The sequence below is a fragment of the Mycteria americana genome, chromosome 11 (assembly GCF_035582795.1).
Source record: "Mycteria americana isolate JAX WOST 10 ecotype Jacksonville Zoo and Gardens chromosome 11, USCA_MyAme_1.0, whole genome shotgun sequence".
Classification (NCBI taxonomy): domain Eukaryota; kingdom Metazoa; phylum Chordata; class Aves; order Ciconiiformes; family Ciconiidae; genus Mycteria; species Mycteria americana.
This window is the reverse complement of record NC_134375.1, coordinates 18,566,297-18,584,462: the sequence shown is the minus strand read 5'-3', so window position 1 is coordinate 18,584,462 and position 18,166 is coordinate 18,566,297. Positions and strand designations below refer to the sequence as shown.

Below are 18,166 nucleotides of genomic sequence, written 5' to 3'. Positions count from 1 at the left end.
CGAGCCGTGCCGATGCTGGCCGGCTCCAGGTAGACCTGCGGCAGTCGCAGCACCCTGGGCAGCACAGGCACTGCCTGAGGCTGCGGGCGCACCCCGAAGGACAGGGCACTGCTCCCCAGGGAGACAGATACACCCCAACAGAAGTTACCCACCGAGGTCCAGACGGTGCCTTGGGCTTCCCTCCTTTCCCGCCGTTAGAGGCTGCCGCCCCGGCTGGGGGCTGCTGCTGCAGGCTGGCACCTCACAGGTTTTTTAAGCACCGATGAACCTGTGTGCAAGACAAGGCTCCCAGGCAGCTCTGCAGAACAGCCTCGCGACCGGCGCGGCTGGGGAGCGACCCTCGGATCTTCCGCCTCCCCGCCCCGGGACCCTCGCTCAGCGCACCCGTGACGGAGGAGCCGCAGCTGAGAGGCAGGCGGATACAAAGCTGAGGTGTTCGGTCTTTTACCCTTCGCTACGTAAACCCTGCAGGAGACCCACCAAGACAAATGTCCGTATTTGCTGGGCACGGACTGCACGCAGCTCTGCCCGGGCAGGGGAGGCTGGGCAGTGGGCATCCCCCTGTGAGAAGAGGGGTGGGCTTTCAGGGTCCTGGGGTTCAAAGTCCCTGAAAATGGTACAGTTTAAAATTCCTCTTGGGTTAACAGCCATCGCCCTCGACATCTCATATTGATGTTCAGAGCGGGCTCCAGCAGTGCAGCGATACATGCAGCGTCGTGAGTGTTGAGTCTTCACTGCGTTATCACGCTGTGGACAATAAACATTTTCTTTTCTTCTTGTCGGGGAGCCAAATGAATCCTAATGGCTTTTCCGACCGTAACACACAGACAGCGCTGACTACAGACCTCGATTTCTGACGCATCAGCTGTAAAAGGCAACGGCCTTTAGATAAGAGAACACCGAGGCTTCGGGGGCTTGCGCCAGACCTGGCGCGCAGCAGCGAGAACAATTAGTTTTTTCCAGAATGTGTATCGCACGTAATAGAAAATATTAACTCACGTTACAAATATTTATAAGAAGTCAGACATAATTAAGCGATTTGCAATTGAAAATTAACAATCTAAAAATTCAGCCGTGTAGACAGACAGCGTTAAATATAACTGCAGTTAATGTGAACTGATTTAAATAAAGGTAATACAGCAGCAACAGAAAAAGGCAGTCAATCACGTTCCCTGTCATTAACATCCTTCTCCATGTGGAATATTATATGGAGCTTCCGAGCTGCTCTGCTGTCCCGGCGGGTGCAGGAGAGCCGTTTGCCCGCAGCCCTGCTCCGGCTGGAGCGGAGGGACAGGGTGTCCGTCTGTCCACCACCGCCCACCTGAGGCTGCACAAGCCGCCCTGCACGCCTCAGCCCCAGACAGCGATCACCACGAGATGGCGAATGGAGTCAGCCTGCTGTTGAGTATTTTAAAACACTGTCTGCAACCCCACGCAGCTCGCTCTGAGGCTCTTTGCACACCCCGTGTGTGACATGGACCCCAACGCCTTGCGTACGGAGGGACCAAGGCAGAAAAGAGTCCGGTGCCACCCTGAGGGTCCTGCACTGCGTTCACGAAAGCACGGCTGACTTTCCCCCAGTCCCCCTCCAGGCTTTACCCAACTGCCTCTTAATTATCCTTCCCTAGCGCTCAGTATGGATGGAGCCTCCAGGCAAAGCCCTTCCATCCCCATAGGGCAGAGAGCTGTTTTTCACACTGTTTTACTAATTATTCTTTGCATTTAAAGCTAAATAAAACACGAGTTGCCCAACACCTTCATCCCAACCCAGGCTGGACTACCTCAGCTTTGGCACGTGCCAGGATGCAACACAGCTGGAGCAGAGGGAGAAGCACCCACCACCCACGAACCCCGGAGGAGCAGCCCACCCCGGGAGGGCAGGCGAGGACAGGGCTGGGGTGCCGGGGCAGGTGGCACAGCCCTCCGCAGCAGAGTTTCACGAACAAAAGATGATTGATTCAAGGATGGGACGTGGGCTGGATGGTGGGTCAGGCCTCACTGTAGCTGCATGGTAACTCTTCCAGACAGCTCCTCTGCAAGGAATACTCTCATCTCCCGCTTTTTGAGGAAATGCAGTTTATTTTGAACTACATTCAGCAAGGCATGACCTCTTTCCTTTGAAATTGTTACCAGGGCAGGAGGCTTCTGCTTACAGAGTTAGGGAAAATATATTGGACGCTCTGAGAGTACGGCATTATGGTCTCTGCTATTGTTGAGGTCTCTTGGTGCTTTCCGAATGGCAGTGCATTGCAAAATAAGGTGATAACCTGCTCTCTGATCGCATTTCATCTGTATTCTACCCTCAGTCTTCCCTTTAAGCTTCCACTGAGGGCAACACACTTCATATGCAGAAAGGACATGCGAGAGAGTAGTGCAGAATATGCAGCTGGAATTCAGCTGTGAGCCTGAGTGCAACCGTGACTGCAGGTCCGCAGCGCTGGTACCTGCCCATCTCAGACGGCAGCCGTGGTTCTTTTTAGAAATTAAGGAAAAACACCAATGAAGAGATTAAAGAGAAAGGCAATGCCTGAAGCATTCTCATGACGTTCAGCTTTTTTTGCATTCTGCTCTGTAACCAGGTCAAGACTGCACTGCTAGAGCCACCCTGTTACTTCAAATGAAGGTAGCATCGGATGCTACTGGATATAAAACCATGGGAACATACACGTACGGAACCTACAGCTGAAACTCTTCCCCTCCACTTCTTATTATTAATCAAGTAGTTCGTTAAGGCAGCTCTATGGAAGTCAAGGGCACGAAACCAGTGCTCAGGGCGCTGGGAAAAATAATGCGTGTGTGCAGCCACCCCCGGGGTCAGATTGCTGCCCTGGCCGCGTACCCACGCAGAAGAGCTGCTCCCTCCGCATCCTTCTCTCCCTCCAGCTGGACTATGGGGAAAAACTACAGGAAGAAGCAGCTTCTGAAGGGACTGATGGCCCAAATGCTGTGAGCTCTTAAGGAAGGTGGAGGAGAGCGAGAGAGCTCTTGCTGGGAACTGGCGCAGCTGGGAAATGCTCTGATACCTGCCCGTGGTGCTTCGCAGATGCAAGGGAATCAACTGAGCATCACGCTGTGACCTTGCATGAAAGCTGAGGGAATAACTGAATCATTTGGCTTACAGGCTGAGCAAAATCCACAACAGATCCCAGCCCCTCAAAAAGCATTCGTTTTCAGACAGTTTTCCTTATTACATTTTCTGCAATCTAAAAAACCTAAGCTGTTCTGTTTCCAAAATGCTTAGATCCGTCTCAGATCCATTCTCTCACTCTGTTGGTTTGGTTTTTTTTGGGGAGGGGGGTAGAGTGGAGGGTAAAATATTGCTGAAACAACTCAACCAGTTTCTTGAAAATCTGAAAAATGCTTCATTCATCCCAAATCTGCCTACATTACAAACTGCGTGCAGGCTTGCTCCGCGGGATGCGTTTGCTGAAAACCGAGATGTGAGATTGTCTCTTCCATAGTCCACCAGGAGAAAACCAGCAATCCTCTCCTGTCTTCTACAGAGCCATTTTCACACCTGGCAGAACATCTCCCAGCTGTGCCAGATGTGTGCTTTCCATCGCAGGTAAAATGAACTGAGCGGGTGAGAAAGCAGCCGGCTCTGCAAGATGCTGCCTGTGCGAGCAGGAGACCAGCTGGAGAGGGGACGAGTACCTAAGCGTGGGGAGGGGAAAATGGACAAAGCAGAAAATCCTTCTCTTTAAATTTATTTATTTTTCCTCTCCAGCTAAACCTGTTTGCCCAGCAGGCAAGAACAACTGCCAGCGCTGAGGCAGAGGCGGCAGAGGCAATGCCCACTTGCAGGCCTGCTCGCAGGGCACCTGGCTGGGTTAGCAGACCTCCCCGTGCTCACTGCCACCGTTAGCAGGACAAACAGAAACTTGGCACAAACCTGCCACTGCTCCGTGTGAACCATCTTCTTCGCCGGTGCCCTCCCAAATCAGCGCAGGGGACACCTCATGCGATAGCTGGTTTGCAAGGCTGGCACTGAAGTGAAGGTAATCACCTCCCGTCCCCACCCCGATCATCACGCAGGGTTATTCAGGTTTATGCTGCTGGCAGCTTTCTTGACTGCACAATGACACACACTAAAAATATTTGCCGTTTGGACTAGATTTCGTGTTTAAACCCTTTGGTCAGTCTGGATCAACTATCCTGGCTGTGTCCCCTCCCAGCTTCTTCTGCACCTGGCAGAGCACGGGAAGCTGAAAAGTCCTTGACTAGTACAGCAGCAACTAAAACATCTCTGTATTATCAACACTGTCTTCAGCACAAATCCAAAACATAGCCCCATACCAGCCGCTACGAAGAAAATTAACTCTGTCTCAGCTGAAACCAGGACAAATGTATAACAAATAATTACTCGCACAGCACAACCCTTATAGCTTCTGCTTCTGAGCAGATGGGAATTTGTAACAAACTTCATCTGGCAAAGCAGTGTCCCCTCATCTGCACCGCGCTGCCACGCAGCACCAAGCGCTCCGTGCGTCCCAGTCCTGCTTCCGAACCCGGCTATGTCCATACCAAAGGCTTTGGCTGCGGGTGGCCAGGGAACAGCTCCAACCTGCATGCCCGCAGGGCTTCTTTTCAGAGCCCACCACAACTTTGCTGCAGACTACAATGAAATAATCAGCCTAGACAAAGTTCAGTTAAATAACTGAACTATTTTAATTCTATACTCAGCAATAATGCTGATACTTTCGTGCAGGTGTCCAAAACCTGCCCAGCCATGAGAGACTGATGGGCTTTGAGCCCAAAATTAACTACTAGCCCCTTCCCCTGCAATCTCCTGTATAGCCCTAGGAAATCTCAGCCTACGGTTGCTATGTTAGGGCTGTACCCTCCATTCAAACTTGATCTTATCCGACAGAAAAATATCTACCCTTGCCCAGTTCTTCCAGCCCTGACTATCAGAAACGCAGCCGACAGCGTCTGCTTTGATCCCACAGAGTTTTACTGCACTTGTATGTGCACGGTTAAAGATCGCTCCAATACATTTGCAAACAGATCAAATCACGTGGGCCCGTTTCCCCAGATAAGCCAAACTGTTACTCCTTCCTTATCCTTCCACGTGACTCCCAAGACCGTTCCAACACATTTTTATAGCACAGATCCCAGATCTGGATACAGTAGAGGTCTTTGCTGCTGCCCTATAGAAGGATAACGGTATCCCCCAATGTTTCCTGAGGTTCCTCTGTGTATCTAGCCAAGACCTGAGTAGCCGCTGTGGCTACAGCATTGCCCCTGAGTTCAGACTCATTCATGCACAATTGTCCTCACAGTTTTTTTCCGAGGCTGCTCTGAAAGTCAAATCCTCTCCAGTCTGTTCAGCATCCCACAAGGGTGCTGGTACCTAACTTACACTCACCAGACCCCAAAACATCCTCCTCATCCCCATCCCTTCTTCAGCACTCTTCCCCTTCACTCTATCTTTGGAGATATGGCTCTTCCACCGCCTTGCTCAGTCCTTCAGTCTTCATTCATCTTTGGCCCTGCCTTCCTCACGGCTCCACGCACACAAAGTTCAAAGCCTGGCTGTTCTTTCATGCTTTCCTGCAAGAGCCAAACCTTCACGCGTGCCGAAGGCTTGGCACTGTCGCTGGAGACCTCAGCATGCCCATTGAGGCTGTGGCTGCATCCTGTATTCCTTGCTTGCATCAACGCCCTGAGATCCCTCAGCTGATGCCCCCAAGGCATCAATCATACACAAGCACTTTGAAAACCCTTCACAACTCAGTCACCACCTTCCCTGGCATCTTGTTACCTTACTGCAAGTCTGACTCTTGCTTTAACATTATTTATGACAGTTCGTACTTCCTCCTCACTTGCTTTCCCTGTAAATCCTCTCCAGACTCTCTTTTGAAGCAGAAAAAAGAAGAAGAAAAAAAAAGAGGGGAGCAGGGGGAAGGATAAAAAAAGGATCTGATCTTCCTCTAAAGTGTGCTAGAAGTTATCTTGGAGGTTACAGGCTTGCATCCTGAGAAAAGCAGGGGTAGCACAGTTGTTTCAGACGGTGGAAAACAGAGTAGGCAATCCGCCGTAGCAAAGCAGGACTGGCCCCATCTCCAGTTCAACTGCGTCCACACGTCCTGCCCGGGAGAGGCAACCGGGGGGGTTTCACACCAAGACATCCCAGGGCAGTTGGAAAAGTTCTGCACACAGATCACTACCGTCAGACCAGAGGGATGATTTTTGCTCCCTCTTAAGGCAGGAATCATTACAGCCTGAAGACAGCTCTACAGCACACAGCTAATGTCATTTTCGAAAGGCAATGTTCCCGTTTCATGCTGAACTCTGTTTTGCTTTGTGAATTTTTCTGAGCCCAGCCCTCGCTGTTATTTGCTGTTAGCTGTGGTACCACCACTGCTCTTCCCTTCTGCAGGGATCGTGTTGGCATGGGCCAATTCATGGCCAACAGTTTGTCCCTGTTGATTTCCAGTTACATCTGATTCAATGCTACCAATGGGCATGACTCCTTTTCCAGCAGGACTTTTATTTGACCCATTTTTCTTCCCCTCTGCTCACCAGCACCCCTCACTAGCTGTCTGACAAACCCCTCCTCAGCAGCCTCTGCACAGAAGGAGTTTTGTTATTAATGATTCTTATGAACTCTCCGTCTTTGAACAGAAGCGATTTACTTTTGATCGATGTCTGGCATCCAGTAATTTCACGCAACAGTGGAGAGAGATTCCCTTCTGCTGTGGCATGCTGGTATGGCATGAAGCCTTAGAGAGACAGATGTGCTCGCTCTCCTGCCCTTGCATCCTGCGCTGCCCTTCCCTGAATCATCCCGTGCATCTATCACTACCCTGACTGCAGACGAGACAGAATCTGAGGTACTGAGACACCGGCTCTCCCAGATATCAGGGTGAGTTACTGACTTGCAGTGGTTCACGTGGTGCTTCACCCGACAGACCATTAATCCCTGACACCGTGTAACTTTACGCAGCGATAACCACTGATTTGGCCTAAACAAAACGCACTTTGTCGTCATCCAGAAAATCACCCTTATTTTGAAGCAGACCAGGTCTTCCCAAGATCACTAACGGTGATGCTCAGATCTGGCCCATACTCTGACGTTACAACGCCAGTGTTTCTGCTGGCATATTTAGGATAGAAAAGGATTTTTTTGTTGTTGCTCATTGATGCTGCTTATGTTTTTAGCCATACAATGGATGAAACTGCAACTGGCATTACGATAGGAAAGTTTAATGATCCCAATTATCTCCTTGAATGTATCTTTGGCTATTTTCATCCACGGAAATAAAACTTCTACTGGCTGCCAGACATCCTCAGCTGTTTCGCAATCACCATACATAAAGGCGGAACAGATTGACCAAGCAGTGACCCTGAACAATTGCCTACGTTAAGTGGTAATAAAGAAGATCAGGAGTTACACGGCTGGCAAAAGGGATGCACGGGAAAGGAGCAGGGTCACCTCCTGCACTGACCAGTGCACTGCTGGAGGGGAGCAGCAGGGCTCCGGGCGGTGCCACCCGGGGACAACAGCAGCACATCAACTGGCCAAACCATCAGCAAAAACGGTGGCCAGTTTTCTCCTCTCACTTTGCTACGGACCGGGCTGTTAGCGGGGACTTCCCAGAGGAAAGCTGTTGTACCAACCTCGAAGAAACCACATGGTCCTCATTGGGAATACTGCAGATGTTCATGGGAAACGCAGAGTTTGAAACAGACCCTTTACCAAATACTGCTGCTGCATACTCACGAGTGGTCACTGTAATTTGTATTATGGATCTTTGATAGCATATAAACCAGTATTTAGAGTGCATTGCTCTTCTATTAATCTAACCTGTATTATCCTCTCTAACTCCGTTCCCCCCAAGGAGATCCAAACCACACTGCTCTTGTCTGACCTGACAGTCACTCTCCTCCACAAAGCTATTTTGGAATCATTTCGACAGTGGCAGCCACAGCTCCTTCAGCTCATTTACCCTCAGCTGCTACTTAACCATCTGAGCACAACTGTTCCCAGCCAAAATCCACTGCGAAGAGAAAATCCACAAGCAGAAAGGTGAATGAAGAACCAAGTTAGAAGGTGACTGAAAATGGCTGCTTGATATTTTACATTTTTGAGAATTTGGATATGCACGGGGGGGAAGAATCATAGAGTCATAGAATCATTAAGGTTGGAAAAGACCTCTAGGATCATCTAGTCCAACTGTCAAGTCAACACCTCCATGCCTACTAAACCATGTTCTGAAGTGCCACATCTACATGTTTTTTGAACTCCTCCAGGGATGGTGACTCCACCACCTCTCTAGGCAGCCTGTTCCAATGCTTGACCACCCTTTCAGCAAAGAAATTTTTCCTAATATCCAAGCTAAACCTCTCCTGATGCAACTTGAGGCCATTTCCTCTCAAAGGTAGGGAAAGAGACTCCAAGCCACAAGGAGACAGCAGGTACAGTGAGGAGGAACTGTTGCTGACATTACACCCTGCATCAGAAATAAAGAGCACTGGATTTTAATGTGATTTTAAAACTAAATAAAATGTGTTTGGCAAATAATATTCTCATCACATGTAACAGACCTCACCTGATTTAATAAAATTACTGTGTCAATAATTTCTCCATGAAACTGCATCTCTGTTTTGCAGCTATTTTATCAGTCCTCGTCTCAGCTCTGCACGCAAGACTCCTGGTAATGGCAGCCGAACACATGCCTGCAGCTCATTTCACCAATGTTGCACAACATGAGCTTGCCAGCAAACTGGCAGAAGTATCAGCAGGATAAATGACTGCTGTTGAGAACAAATAAGAGACCATTTAATTACTCTACTATTAGAATTTTATAATTTAAACTACCCAAAAGACTTTCTCGCTGTCGTCTCTGGATTTAGCTAGGTCACAAAAGAAGCTAGTTATGTTTACCAAAACCCTCCACAAAAGTCAACAGCTCATGGTCCTCAACCTGGGAACAAAGAAACTCTTTACTGATGCTCCTTCTGCTAAGGAATGGCCAAGAGTAAAGCCTTACGCTCGATGCCTCCTGCCAGCACCCTACTGCAATCTGTGTTACCTGCCAAGATCTCCTAGCATTGTTGGTGACCTGGTATTTTGCTTTCTGTGTCCTATGTTATGTCCCTTTTTATGTCAATACCTGGAGCAAAATACCCTCAGTATAGATCTTGACAATTTTCCCTTCCTGTGGACTGATGACGACTGGAGACCTGCTGGATCGCTGCTGCTCCCAGTATAGCTGTAAACACAGGCAGTGGTCGGTCAAGATGCAGAAATGAGCACGGGGCATGTCCCAACGCCCGCAAAAACAAGTAGGTACATTTAACCAAAAGTCAGCAAGGCGTTGGGCAAAGTCTGTGTGCGCTCCTCTGTGGGTCACTGTCTCTGACTGTGCTCGCTTCCTCCCCAGCACCTTTTGTCATTGCAAACCTCACTCCCCTGGCAGCACGCTCAGAAGAGGACAGCAAAATTATGCATCCGCACTTTGTTCTCCTTTGTTGTGGGAAATGGCTATAATTTGAGGCGGCCCCTCCTCTGCACACTCTAAGGAAGGCTTAAGGCTCAAGCATGAACACACAAGCAGGCAGCTCGGCTCTGCCAGTGCCCAGGAGCCTGCACGGCACAGGAACCCGGTCGTGGTCCGGGAGCCCGGTGACACCGGGACATCGCAGGGTTCAGACTCCAACCTCCAGCCTGCACCGCGCTCTCCTGGACCACCAGCACTTGGGGCTCACATACAGCCACGCTGGGAAACTCCGCTCACTTCCCTGCCATAGCTATCAATGTTTAACATCGACAGTCTCCAACTTTACAGCAGCTACAGCAAAACACACGCACCCCTTAAGTCTGAGTTCAAGCTGGCTGCTTGAGAGGTTTACACCTCTCCCCCTTGCCTTCTAAGTCTTCCCATATTACACGGGGAACTTCAGCTCAATATTGCCTTTAATCTCAAAATACTCTTTGGAAGGAATGGCTGTTACACCATCATACTCCTTGTTAAATGGGGAGATGCAATCATTTTCCCTCTTTCGTTGCAATGACGTTTCTACAAAGACTTCACACTGAATGACAAAGAATATTGTGCCATCACCTCCTCATCTTCTTACTGTCCTCTATTTCGGAGACAAAAGAACTGGACCAAAGGCTACAACACATGAAAAACACAAAAAAAATGCATAGATCGTTCCTGCTAGGAAACATCACTGCTGCCCTGCATTATACAGCAAAGTCTGTGCGATGGAGGCCAGCATGGTTTTTATGCGACTTTAAGCTATTATAGCTGCCTTTTAAATACATGAAAGTCTGTATTTGAAGCTGTCTTGCATCCAGTTCCCTATTGAACTTGCACTCTAATTTCTCATAAAACATGAGTAGAATCAGATGTTCCAGAAAACCATAGTATATTGAATACGACAACTCAACACTGAAATAGAGGTAAGGAACAGCTTACATAAGTTGTATTCCCTGTAGTTTGGGATATTGAGACTGAGCCTTTGAAATGCATGAAATCTAATTTGTTGATCATTTCCCAATTTATAGTCAGCTCAGTGGGAACAAATATGCGCCTACTTTGATATCCTTTTGAAGAAAATTCTTGGCACCTCATTTCTCTTAAGAAATATACCTATTCTCTTTGTATTTTGGTACTTTTTTAGATGCAGACTGGAAGATTAACCCAGCTTTATTTTATATTCATGCAGTACTTTCTATGGCCTGATCCATCTGACTCCCAAAGTTTCTTCTGAATTAAAATGACACTGTCTATCACATCCCAAGCTGTGGCATGAAGCGTTTGTCAAGTGACATGGAAACGCTGGTAGTCTGAAGAATGAAATGTAGGGAGTGGTGAATAACACTGGTTAAGGAAAGGACTGGCGAATAACACATCTTTTTTAAAAATAATTCTCATTTCTGGAATACTGAACGTAATATGGATTGCAAAGGGGTAGAAACAGCCTTGGAGAAACCACGTCTTTCAGAAATAAGATTAGAGAAAAATACAGAACTTTCAAAATGCTCGCTTACTGGATGATGTATGTCACAAGAACGATCTCTCTATTTAAGATGATAAAAAGAAAACTGAAAGAGTAGCGTGTAATGTTAGGCTAGCACAGCTCAGTGAAAACCAGTCCCAGTTCTCTGACAAGCCCTTGCTGGTTGAAATGAAGACCCTGGAGCTCTGGCACAAGCCTCCAGCATGACCATGTATAACCCCTGCTATGTGCAACTACTACGGCATCTTTCCATTTTGCTCATGAGATAGGCATTGAAAGCTCCCCAGGAAAGCCACAGGATTTCAGTGATAAAATACATGAGTGAGGGTTGACGTGCTGCAAAGCACTGAGGTTTTCACGTGGAATTCAAATTAGATTTAAAGACCTACATGCAAAATTAAATTCTAGCGGCTGCATTGTATTTCCAGGTAAAAGGAAGAGAAAGAGAGGCATTAACATAGTGCAGGGTCACGCACCAGTTATGTCTTATTAAGTATTCCAGCCTTCCTTAAGATAAGCATCACATATGGGTTCTTTTGCAGTTAGCAGTGCCTTGCTTGAAGAGAAAGAGGTCTGGATAACACCCCTTCTGTCTCCCAGGGCCTCCTGGGCTGACTGACAGGAACATGTACTGCAGGGAACAAATGCTGCTCAAAGGAAAAACAAGAGTACTTTCTCCAAAGGGGGCCAGTGGGGTCATTTCTTTGTCATGTCTTCTGCTTGCCATCTCTGGTTGAGGGAAAGACAAAGAGGAGGATTGACGTTCTTCTTTCCCAATAAAACACAGGACATGCTGAGGAACTGGTTTTTACTTATGATGGCTTGCACTGAATTCAGAGTTAAGGCAGCAAAAGATTTCTGGAAATAAACATGGCATTTTGAGAGTTGAATCCCACCTCCAGAAACCAGACCACGTGGAAGCCCAACTCAGAATCTGCCCTCCAACCCATCTCAGTTACATTTTAGGTTGCTTTTTGGGAGATCAGCAAGAAACATCTGATTTTATGTATCACCTTTGGCGACTGCCCCCCGTGATGGACGATGTTCGGCTTGGCTTCTCCTTGGGCAGGCCCACCAGGTGTTTTGAGGCTGGGCCACCCTGCGCAGTGGCATTGTGCCCCACGGGATCGTTGGGTTTTTCAGTGCAAAGTGGTTTCCCTGAATTCAGCAACTTCTTCTCCACTTGCTCCCCCATTTCTATCAGTAGTCTCCTCTCTGCCAATACAAAGGGAAAACCTCTGGGTTTTCTATTTTGTGCCATTCCAAATCTCCTCTCCACTGAAATGGTTTCAAGCTATAATTCCCGAATGTTGTCACATTTAATGATGCTCAAGAACTTCTCCTATTTCTGTAGCTCCTGCAAAACCTGCCCCACTGCTTCGGCATCTCCCTCTGCACAGCTGTGCCAGGAACGGTCCACCTTCCCGACCCTCCTCTCTGCTCTGATCTATTCCTATAATAAAGCTCAGAGGTGGAAGCAGCCAGGCACTTGCAGAGGCAGCAGACACCAGAACAGCTCTCCCAGTTAATAATCTCAGGGCCAACGTGTTTCCCTTCCCGGAGACCTCTGCTAGTCTGCAAATGGCAGGATCAGCAGATTAGCACATCATCAGCTACTTCAATCCTTTACACTTTTCACCAATTGCTCCTACCTAGAGCCAGGAATTCACCACTCAACTTATTCTTTCCAAAAGGCAAGGTGGTGGTAGGGAAACAGAATTGTATTAATAAACATCCATTTGAAACGAGGCTCCTGATCTGATGGGAAAAAAAAAATCTGACTAAGCAGCAGGAAAGTCATGCCAACAACTAGATATTCAGCGAAATAAGAGAATTAGCAGTCCCTAAATACAGGGGTTAAGGTAGATTGAAAATGTCAAGTCATTGATATTTTATAAGGTAACCATGGTTATTTTTTATGCATTCCTTTGCAGCATGAATGCAGATGATGAAAAGTATTCATGGGCCAATTGAAACAAAAATAAAACTGAAGAGATATCTTGATGGCAATTTAAACCTTAAACTGCGGAAATTAATCAGTCCACACAGACAACGAAGAGCGTTCAGCTGATATTGCACCACAAAAACCCCTCGCTAAATAGATGAATAAAAACCATTTCACAAAGGATGAACATCTTGAAAATCATCCTGACTTTAGCCCTAATGTACCTGCAGGGATCAATATTGCTGGAGCAGGATAGATCTGTTCTGATGCGTGCAGTTGCCCATGTGGCCTCTGGATAAAGCACAACTGTTTCTAATTTAATTTGTACAAGCTGCTGGAAATGCAGAGGAGCGCCGGTCCTGGCGTGCTGCAGCCCCTTGCGCTGCCCAGCGAGGGGGTCACTGATGGTCTGGACGCGTTAGTCTTCTCTACTGCCACTTCTTGAGATAATTTTGCATGCTTTCCCATTAGACTAACGAGCTCTCTTGATCGCACTTGCCTCCTTGGCAAGCGGTGTCACCCCTTACAGTGAGGGCAGGGGAGCAGCACAGCAGATCGGAAGAGGGGGGACGGGAAATGGCGAGGGTGCCCAGTTGTGACAAATAATGACTGAGTGCTCTATTAAGCAAAGTAAAAGAGGGCTTTGGCTCGGAGGAGTCCCCGTGGACTTCAGCAGCAAATAATGAATTAAATCCATCTCCAGAACCCCATGGCGGAGGGGCTCCCAGCAGCCAAAACGTTTTGCATGGCAGCAGAGAGCAGAAATAAGAGGCTGCTCCTCCACTCCAGAACCTGTCTGGATGCTGAAACCATTTTCTGTCCGTTAAATAATACACCGTAACAAGCCACCGCTTGTTTTGGTGGAACAAGTGACATTTGGCTAGGCTGCGGAGAGGCATCCACACCCCTAAACCCAGAGGGAAGGCTGGCAGGAGGTAGCGTGGGAAGGATTCAGTGCAGAAGACTTCTTCAGTCTAATAAACATCTCTGGTTAGTGTTAGAAGAAAACAACTGACTTTTCCTCTGCAAGTCTTCACTGTTGTTGCATGACATTATAATTTCCCTGCTAAACATCTGCTCTTTGGATGCAGACTCTAGCCTGGTTTCTGTAAAGGGACTGTAAAACCAGAAGATGTCCATAGCATGGCCAGAACTGGAAGTTCCTAGTGCACAAAAACATACATCCCCAACTGGCAGCTAACAGGGTTAAAACACCCTCTGATTAAATGAAAGCATCTTTAATTAGTTTAATTGACCATGCCTCAGCCAAGACCATCTGCTCAGCAGCATTTGCCTGCTCTTTGCAGGAGCGATTGATCAGCCATAGCTACAGAATACAGCATTAGGCTACATCAGATTTATTTTGTTTAATAGAAGAGCTAATTTGCTTTAAATTTAATTACAGGGGCCAAGATTGCTCTCTAAGTCCATAACAGCACCGAACATAAGCTGATCCTACAGCTAATGGATGCACACGTAGAGCCATACGTGTCTGTGCAAATCAGACACTCGGTGCCAACGGCTCGGGGGAGCGGGTCCCACCGTGGCAGAGAGCGACCGCTGCATTTTCCTCCCCAAAAGGCAGCAGCGCCGTGGCACACTGCTGGGCTGGCAGGGCCACCCCGCTGGCCGCCATGTCCCCCTCCAGCTGGCTGAGCTCTTCCCTGCAGCTCTCCGTTGGATGCTGGAGGAGACCGGGTGTCGGACGCTGGAGCAGACAGATGTCCCATCTCAACCACCTCTCCTGCTCCTAATTATAAAGACACTAAACGATGCATCACATGTAGGGTCACTGTTTCTGCACCACATGGGACCAACAGGGACAATCAGGGGACCGCTCTGTACCTCCTTGGTGACCTCCATCAGCAAACCTCTCCCAAACGGGGTGGCTGGCAGCTGAGGGCCCAGCGGAGCCAGACATCACGCTCACCCCGTCCCTGACATTGCACTGTCCCTCGGTTTCTCCGCCCTCCCACACCAACATCATTCTTCAAAATATCGCACCCCGAGCCGATGAAGAAGGGCAATTCCCCCTCCTCCTCGAAGGACCACGTGTATCTACGTCGTGTTATTATGAAAGGGAAAATTTCATTCATTTCCCAACGCTTTTTCCTTTTTCAGTTTCCCATCGGATGCTAAATCAGTGTCGTCTTTGGGAGATGCTCGAGCCCCGACAGGCATGCTGCGGCTACCACTGGCTGCTACAGGAGTAATTACAACCCTGCAGAAAGCTCCAGGCTGCCATTTCCGTTTCCATGGAAATAAATACTGAATTACTGAAAACAGAGTATGATGCTTTATGGATTTTGAGGCTTTTGATCATCTCAAAATCACCTTAACCCATTTTTATTGGTGGTGGCTTTGTTTTAGGAGGGGGGGGAGGATAACGCGCACAGTGTGGAAATAGGCGCAGCGACCGAAAGGCGTTTTGAAGGAGTGAAAGACGGGGAAAAAAAGCCAAGGGGGCTGGCTGATGCCCTGGGGATTTGCAAGGGGGACAGCAGTGCTGGCCAAAGCTGCCGGCTGTCCACAGCATCCAGGTATCCAGCCCTGGAGAGAGGAGCCCGTGGAGGCTCGCTGGTCCTTGCCTGCAGCCCCGCAGCACCCCGGCTTGCCACCACTGCCCCCGTGACGGGCTGTTTGCAGGGGCTCTGGGGCTGAAGCAAACCTCGTGCCCTTTTGGAGGGGTCATTATAGCCAGTGTTAGTGCTTAAATGCCCAGAATAGAATTCTATTCTATGATTCTATGAACTGCAGATGGCCATTTCATAGGCGTTGAGCTTCAAGACGAAGCGAGAATAAAAAGGAATTCTTTATGCTCTTCACAAATGATGAATAGGGAGCAGAAGGGAGTGATCTGATACTAAACTGCTATACCTCTGAATTGAGGGGACACAGAGATGTGACAGGTAACTCCACGCTGTGCGCAATGACCCTGGGCTCAATTCTCATTGCAAGGCATAGCTGGGAATCTTTCATCACAACAAACTAAATGAAATACTTGGTTTGGGGACGATAGACACAAACCAAACATTTATTCTGAGGTCACCTTAACCTTCATCTCACCATCTGCAATGTCACAGTGCCTCACATGAGCTTCTGTCCTTAGGTGTTTCTGTCCCAGCTTGGGCTGCACCTTCCAAGTACCACTGGAGCATCTCTGCAACGGGCTCAACGCTCTGCAGTGAGTCAAGAAACAAAGTTCGGGAAAACCACCTGAACTGCAGAGATGAGAGAGGGGCAGAAGGAGAGACACCACCTCAGCAAATCATCTCTAATACTGACTCGAGCTAAAATCAAACATTTGATTCAGGACAGCAATCCTAAATTGCTAACACTTTTGAAACCTGCTAACACTTCTGAAACCAATTGTTTTGGCAGGGGAACTTTCTGTTTTTTGAGAAATGTCAGCCTTTGGACACAGTGTCCTAATTCAGCTGCAAAAATAAATGTCAAAACAGTGAATTCTAGTTTTAAGCCAGCTCTGGTCGGCAAAATTTGGGTTGAAATGTTTCCTAGCTAAAATCACAGACCCCCAAAACTTACCAAACAATTCCAATTGCACTGGTTAGAGGCTTTCATCCCTTTACATGAAATAGCCACCAGACAGCGTTGGGACTTGGTCTGTGTTGTAGCCCACCCACACATGCACGCTTCTCTGATGTTTTACCTTCTACCTGGATGGACAGGAATAGGTGCTGAAAAACCACAACCACGTATTACTATGTATTACTCAGCAGGTTTGACATGCACGTATTTAGCTATTTGTTTCCAAACCTAATATCTAAGGGAATTAGATTAAATTGGAAGCTTAGCACAGGTATTTCACACATTTAACAGGAATGCCACAGTGTACAGGACACTTCAGGCCCAGGAAAGAAGAGGAAGTCTTATTGTGAAGCCTGTGAATTCAGACAGTCCTGCAGCGACAGCCCAAGAGTCCAGCGCTTCCTCCAAAGCAGGAGGATGGAAGCGTGCAGCCCATCACAGATTGGGTCTGGACATCAGCTACTGCTGCTGGATTAATTGAACAGCACTGCACCAGCTTCTTCTTGCTCACTGTAGCCAAAAATGACTTTCAAACACAGCTTGAGACAGAAAAGTCAATCACTGCCCTGCAGCTGGGGAAGAACGAGACGGGGAGAACACCACAGCCTGGTTTGCAGAGATGCTGCTGCAATTCAGCCGTCATGAAGGTCAGTGGGAAATGCAGGGCTTGCGCCCAAGGAAACGCCGACTGCAGCAAAGACGCAAGTTTGGAACTGCCCAACACTTACAGAAAATAGCATCTGTACGACTCTTCCACAGTCGCGGGTTAATCACAAAGCAGCAGGGCTAAATCCAAGCCTTGCCAATGGCTTCTGGACCAGAAACCCCAGATTCAAACACCCTTTTCCCTCCATGACACCTCTTGCACAGCAGAGGAGCTCGCTGCTGGAGCCAGGGGTACTCGGTTCCCACGCTGACTCCAGTCTAGCAGAAACACCAAGCCACACAGCGTGTGCTATGCAAAAAACTTAAGCCTCTGTGTATTATTTAAAATGTTCTAGTCAGAGGTTGTGCTTAACAACACCGTTATCTCCACAACCATCCTGCTACAACGCCACTTCCCATCTTCGTTTCCTAAAAGCCTTTCCAACCGCATCAATCCCTTTTGCTATCTCAGATCCTGCTATATTACCACTATCACATTAAGAATACACTTATCTCATACCACCTGGGGATATTGTATTAAAAAAAAAATCCCTTTAGAAATCATCCTCCTTCTGCACAAACAAAATATTATTTCCGAAGTGAATGAAAACACAGTCCCAACGATGTAATCATTGTGCAATTACTGAGTATGATGTAACAGGAGGCCACATAGAGAAAAGCACCTTCTTCCAGACTGCAGGAGAAGTTCGAGCAAGCGTTTGGGGCTCTCGGCACCATTCCTGCTCATGCTTTAAGAGGACAATAACTAGGCTAACTCTTCTTACCCCGTGCCTCCTTGCAGAGCCTCTGGGGCAGTTTCACCCCGCACACTAAAGCAAGGGAGAGCATGTCAGACCAGCCGGCCCCTCCGCCCCCAGCCAACGGGAGCAACGGGAGAAGCCGATCAGCTTTGCTTTTCTAAGCACAGGTGATTGACTGATATACGGCATTGACAGCACCGCGCTGCTGCTCCAGAAAGAGTGATGGCATTCAGACAGCCTGCCAGGGAAAAGGCTCCATTTCCCGATTCCTCCCATGCGCGGCAGACAAGCG

General features: G+C 48.2%; 1 protein-coding gene across 21 annotated transcripts in view; it reads right to left on the bottom strand.

Moving 5' to 3' along the window:
* CADPS (calcium dependent secretion activator) overlaps positions 1–18,166 on the bottom strand; it is a 225,587-nt gene that overhangs the window by 151,891 nt on the left and 55,530 nt on the right. The gene's annotated exons all lie outside the window — the stretch shown is intronic.